We start from the raw sequence: 7,496 nt of genomic DNA, 5'->3' as shown, positions 1-7,496 counted from the left end.
TGCCTTTTCTTTTAACGATAAATTGGATATTAATCGGTTATATAACTTAAAGTTTCCTTTAATCTTAGCATCGTGAATCCTTTTATAAAGTTTCTTCGTTGAACTGTTAAAAATGGGTTCATCTAATTTCGTATCATCAACGGCATTTTTTGTGATTGGATCATCATTAAGTGTTTCTTCATCTTCCCCACACTTATGCATTTTTATTGGTCTAACAATTTTGGTTTGTGGAGATCTAAACTTTCGGTTCACAAAGGTGATCGATGTATCACCATTCCTAAGTGTTATTATACCTTCTCTTACATCAATGAATGCCTTGGTGGTTGCTAAAAATGGGCGACCTAGAATTAGAGGAATATCAAGGTTTTCCTCCATATTAATCACTATGAAGTTTGCAACAAAGGTCAAACTTCCCACTTTAACAAGTAAATTATCTGCTATTCCAACCGGGTGTTTAATGGTTTGGTCAAATGATTGAACACCTATTTTGGTTGGTTTTAATTTACCCATGCCTAATCTTTTGTATAAGGAAAGAGGCATAATATTTGCTCTTGCTCCTAAATCTGCGAGTCCATTATATACAGTACCATCATTAAGTAAGCAAGAAATGATAAATTCACCCGGGTCTCCTGCTTTAGTAAGTCGAGTTGGTTTGTAAACCTTTTTCGGGTGTTCTTTCCTTGGTTCTTTCATTTCTATTTGAATTTCTTGTTCACATTTTTCTTCGTTTCTTGGAATGGGAGGTTTGTATAGGAATTCTTCTTCATCACTCAAATTTGAATCCTCCCTATATTCCAGTTTTGATTTTTCATATGTTGTTGATAACATATTTATGTTTTCATTTTGAAGGTTTTCTTGGGTGGTGAAATTATGATTAACTTCATTGTCAACTTCAATCGGACCAAAAATGTAATGTTTAACTCTGTGACCATTAACTTTAAATTCAATCCCATTTGAATTTATCAATTCTATCGTTCCGTATGGGAAAACTCTTTTGACTATGAATGGCCCAGACCATCTTGATTTCAATTTTCCAGGAAATAGCTTGAATCGTGAATTGAAAAGAAGAACTCTGTCTCCTTCTTTAAATTCTTTTGAACTTCTGATTCTTTTATCATGTCATTTCTTCGTTCTTTCTTTATAGATTAACGAATTTTCGTATGATTCATGTCTTAATTCTTCTAATTCGTTTAGTTGACTTAATCGTAGACGTCCGGCTTCATGTATATCAAGATTACATGTCTTCAAAGCCCAAAATGCTTTGTGTTCAATTTCTACTGGAAGATGACATGCTTTTCCATAAACAAGTCTAAAAGGTGTGGTTCCAATTGGAGTTTTGTAGGCTGTTCTAAAAGCCCAGAGTGCATCCTCCAATTTAATGGACCATTCCTTCGGATTTGATCCTACGGTTTTCTCTAGAATACGTTTTAAAGCTCGGTTGGTATTTTCAACTTGTCCACTTGTTTGTGGATGATATGCGGTGGAGATTTTATGATTTACTCCATATCTTTTAAGAACTTTCTCAAGTTGATTATTACAGAAATGAGTACCCCGATCACTTATTAAAGCTTTCGGTGTTCCAAACCTTATAAAAAGACATTTTAAAAAGTTGACTACAACTCGTGCATCGTTAGTTGGGAGAGCTTGTGCTTCTGCCCATTTAGATACATAATCAATGGCTACGAGTATATATAGATTATTATGAGATTTTGGAAATGGACTGAAAGGACCCGTTCATATACATTATAAACGATTCACAATAGTTGATTACATCGAGAGGTATTTGACCTCTATATGATACATTTTACAAACATTGCATTCGTTTTTAAAAGACAAACTTTCTTTACAACGAAAGTTGACGGCATGCACACCATTTCATAATACATCCAATTATAATTGGCTTAATAATAATCTTGATGAACTCAATGACTCGAATGCAACGTCTTTCAAAATATGCCATGAATGACTCCAAGTAATATCCTTAAAATGAGCTAATGCACAGCGGAAGATTTCTTTAATACCTGAGAATAAACATGCTTTAAAGTGTCAACCAAAAGGTGGGTGAGTTCATAGTTTTATCATAACAATCATTTCAACATATTAATAGACCCCAAGATTTCCGTTTATAAATATATGTACACTCGCAAGTGTATAAAAGTATTCTATAAGTTGTAGGCACCCGGTAACAAGCCTTAACGTTCATGTTTTACCCTCTGAAGTACACCAGATCAGGTGTGTTTTAAAATAACCTCGAAGTACTAAAGCATCCCATAGTCAGGATGGGGTTTGTCAGGCCCAATAGATCTATCTTTAGGATTCGCGCCTACCGTACATAGACAAGTAGTTTAATGTTACCAAGCTAAGGGTATATTTCTGGTTTAAACCCACGTAGAATTAGTTTTAGTACTTGTGCCTATTTCGTAAAACATTTATAAAAACAGCGCATGTATTCTCAGTCCCAAAATATATATAAAAGGGAGCAAATGAAACTCACAATACTGTATTTCGTAGTAAAAATACATATAACGTCATTTAATAAGTGCAAGGTTGGCCTCGGATTCACGAACGTATCAATATTGAGATTCAATATTGCAGGAAAGTACGTAGACGCAGCGGAGATGATAAACACTAGATTGACCTCACGAGCATACCCATGAACCATACCCATCACCTCCATAGCTATAACCCATAATTTCCTTAGCTTCGACTCATTCAAACAAACTATTTTGAAATCACTCGGACAGCACTCCGTCATAATATTTTATGTATACTAATAATATCTTGAAATAATACAGAGCAAATATATATATATATATATATATATATATATATATATATATATATATATATATATATATATATATATATATATATATATATATATATATATCAATTGAGAGAGTTTAGAGAAATATATTTTCAAGTTTCTATGAAATAATGAAACCTATTGAATTCTATTTATAATAGATTTTTGAATTATAAAAGTGAATTATTAAAGTATGAATTATTAAAGTGAATTATTAAAGTATGAATTATTAAAGTATGAATTATTAAAGTGAATTATTAAAGTATGAATTATTAAAGTGAATTATTAAAGTATGAATTATTAAAGTGAATTATTAAAGTATGAATTATTAAAGTGAATTATTAAAGTATGAATTATTAAAGTTAAAGTAAAGTAAAGGTAAAGTTAAAGTATAGTAAAAGTATAAAAAACTATGTATGTATAATACGCGTATAAATATATATAATATTAATTTAAATCGTTATATATATTTAATGAAATAAAATATAAATATCGTTATATTTATTATACTGGTTAAGTAATGAGTTGTCAAAAGTGATTCTAGATATTTATAAAAGTTATATACGTTTTAATAATAAAGTTCTTTTTAAACTGAAAACGTCTTTGTACGTTTAAAAATAGATTAATAGAATATTATGGAAACCAATTCTCCACTAACTTTTGTCTAACTTTCGTAAATGACACTTTTTATTTTTATTTATAAATAGCTTTACAAATTATTCTGAATATCGTTAAGAGGAATAGATTTTCTCAAATCATAGTGGACCTCTCAACAGAGACTTGTAATCATAATTCAATATTTCTGATAATTCAATCATTTAATATATTTTTTTTTCGTCGAAAATCATATTGAAACAAATACGTTCGTGTAAAGTATTATACGTTTAATACTTTATTAATATTCTCAAGTTATAATATATATATACATATACATATCTATTTATATATAACGGTTCGTGAATCGTCGGAATTTGGTCGAGGTTATAATGAATGTATGAACACAGTTTAAAATTCTTGAGATTTAACTTAACAAACTTTGCTTATCGTGTCGGAATAATATAAAGATTAAAGTTTAAATTTGGTCGGAAATTTCCGGGTCGTCACAGTACCTACCCGTTAAAGAAATTTCGTCCCCGAAATTTGATAGAGGTCGTCATGACTAACAATGAGAATGTTATTATAACGATTATAGAGTTTTATCATGTTCAAGAAGAATGGATAAAATTTGGTCGATTACTCGAAGCGTATGAGTGAAGTTATCGTAAATGAATGAAATAAGATAATAGTGATTCGTCGTATCTTTTGACGTCATCACGATTGATCTCCGAAAAGAAAATCTTTGCAATCTATATTGGATTTGATTATTCAGCGATTAAGGAAATTATGATCCTCTTCGAATTAATGCGATAATTCATTTTGATTTCTCTATCGGATATTTCACTATAAATCCACCTCATTGGTTTTCTTACAACTCACACCTTCTCAACTCATATTTTAAAGTATTTGTCAATATGCTTCATCCAGTGCTGATTCTTGATATACTCCTCACTTTCATATCTGTCGCTCTTCTTTTTCATCTGCCTCTGGAAGAATCTATTTACTTCTACTATACTCTTGGTTTTATAGTGTTTTTAGTTCTCCCGTGTCTTTATATTGCTATATGCATTGATATATACGATTTGTGATTTCTGGGTTGTTGTTGGGTTTTATATCTTCCCTTATATTTCAAAGTCCTTGCTTCTTCTATAATCATTGTCATCCAAAGTTAATGCTCTCTTATATTTGCTATGATTTATACTCCCATTTCTAGTTCGGAGCTTTGTCCTTTCGTTTCTTCTTCTTGCGATTAAGCACCGCTTGTAATGGTCCAGAATTCGCAGATATAATTTCGGAATGAACATTGTTAATGTTCTAGGAAGGAAATTGTAATGACACGATCTTAACTTGTCAAATTACCAGAATACCTCGGAAAAGGCCGAATTATCAAGAAATATTTTCTTGATATTTAGATATCGAAGAGAATACAAGAGTCGTGTAACATAGCACATGATGACGTTATGATCTGTGAATCATCATGTTCCATTTAGAAACTCAGCATGAATTACTGTAATATAATCACGTTGATCAAGTGTCATTATATTATACTAACTCATGCTTCAGCTCCCAACACTTCTTCAAGAATATTCCTATTTTAAACTCGAATGTTTCAGAATTTAGAAACTAAAATAGATTCTTTTATGATATAATACAGATAGCGCGAAGAGGTAAATGATTTCAGATAAAAATAATTATAAAAATATCTTCAGAAGTATGGATGATATTTATAATGAAAGATACGATGATATCTTAGAATATCTAATATCAGAGGATGATGAAGGATATTGTCCGCAGGGGTTTAGAGTCAGGAGCAAGGTATTCGTTAATGACTTCAGCAAGTACTGAATCATTTGGATTCTTTGAAGGCAGGTTCAGCCTTTGTGATTTGTCCACAGCCTCCTTCATACTTTGCTCAATCCGTTTTCCAGTTCCAAAGCTTCTCTTTTACTGAGCTTTGCCAATATACTATCCTTTATCATCCAACTTTTTACTGTTAAGGTCGTTTACAGTTTTTGCTGCTTCATCAGTATTTTTCAAAATTTCGAGAACTGGTTCGCAGTTTAGGGTGTTTTTCAGAAATTTCTCATTCAAAGAATGTAAGTTTTGGAGGTAGACGTTGTGTGTATATGTAATTGTTGATGTAGACATGTTGCGAGGTTTCAAAATACTGATTGCTGATTCTCAATAATTGGTATGGCAATTCTTGTTATAAGGTACGAATGAGTATATGATAGGGTTTCGATAATTATAATGATTTTTTTTTTGGAAAGTCAAAGATCAATGAAGTTGTTGGTAACTTTATTGCTAATGTGGTGAATATAAACGATTCCCCTGTAACGTTGGCGAAAGGGAAATGTATCTATCGAGGTTATAATAAGACTGTTTTGATTGAGAAGTCGAAGATGACTTGCTGGAGCTGTGACAAAACTGTCTATTTTGAAACGGAATTGAAAAGTTATTTTAGCTAGTAAATGCCAAAGGGTCTAACACGGATACGTGTCGAACTATGACTTGGGTTTTGAGAGTTTTTTTTTCAGGTGTATAACTGTGGGTAACATGTGGTTGGATCATCATCTCGATTGTTCCTTAGTTGAAGTGTCTTCAGGAATTTCGAAGGGTTTGAGCACATATTATAATCGTTAATACATATGATGTTCTAACACAGTTTTGAAATCAAAGTATAGCTTTTAAAGATATAGGAATCTAAGAGTGGTGATACTGGTTATATTTCGAATTGAATTATGTGATTTCAAAATCAGAATATGTAATTGAATTTGAATGAGTATGATTGTTTTGATTTATATGAAAGAATGGATATTGTTGTGAAAGTAGGGAGTATAGTTGATGATTGCTGAATCAGTTTCAAAAAATGTAATATATTAATTGTGAATTTATATATCTCTCGGGTATTACCTACCCGTTAAAAAAAATTTCACAATTAATATTTTGTACAAAAGAAGTTTATTACAGTCTTTATGAAAATATATGTGTATATTTTCTTTAGATGTAATATAGATTTAATGAGTTAATATTAAATTAAACTCATTTGTTTTATGGTTGGAACTAGAATTGAGTAATCCCTAAAACTTTATAAATTGCATAAGTATTTCTTCAATAATATTGAAATTATGAATCATTACTTTGTTATTTGTTGGTTTTCGTGAAATTCTTGTGAACTTCGCAAGGTACGAATGATGTTATTTGAAAAGTTTCGAGTACGTCGATGATGAAAGTGTAAAATCAAACATATATTCGAATAATACACTTGATTTATTATGAATTGGATTTTTTATTGAATTGAGACAGAGATTGTAATTAACGATGGTTAAGTTGCGGACGAAGGACGTACATCATTGCATATTTGTAATATGAATTAACTGAGTAGTTAAGATTCACACATAATAGCTTAGTACGGGAAGATTTATTATGGTTTAAAAATTTATACATATAAAATATACATATAAATCTTTCGATTGGAAATGAGTTAATACTTCATAACTCGTTGATACAATATATTTGTTGTTGATTCGTAATGATGTCCACAATGATTCTTGAACTGACAGAGTTTGTGATGATACAGGTGCTGTTAATTCTGACGATACTGACGGCACTGACTGTGTTGATGATGCTACGGTCTTGTTGATGCTGTTGGTAAAACAATTCTAGCTTGTAAATCGTACACCATTTTTGATCAAAGTTTCTACTCTACCATCTCCGTTCACTCATCCGATTTACGGTTAGAATTAAATAATATCTAAGATTTTGGAGATTACATAACTGCCGCAGAGATATCTCTTCAATGAAGTTTATGAATTAATACTTCATCGTTTGTTGTTGTTGATATTCCTGGATATTTACAGGGCGTATGACGTTGATGTTTGAGATACAGATTGTGATGTTGCGGTGTGGGATGTGGATGTTGTTGTTGGTGGTGGTGATGGTACTGCTGGTGTTGCTGATGGTGGTACTGTTTATGATGCTGGTGCTGCTGCTGGTGTTTGTAACCTTTGCACCATATTCACCAAAGCCACTACCCGAGCGCGAAGCTCGTTGACTTCTTCTATTACACCGGGGTGATTGTTGGTTCGGATGA

This window comes from Rutidosis leptorrhynchoides, chromosome 3, assembly GCF_046630445.1.
Source record: "Rutidosis leptorrhynchoides isolate AG116_Rl617_1_P2 chromosome 3, CSIRO_AGI_Rlap_v1, whole genome shotgun sequence".
Classification (NCBI taxonomy): domain Eukaryota; kingdom Viridiplantae; phylum Streptophyta; class Magnoliopsida; order Asterales; family Asteraceae; genus Rutidosis; species Rutidosis leptorrhynchoides.
The sequence above is the reverse complement of the archived record's forward strand: the minus strand, read 5'-3'. Positions refer to the sequence as shown.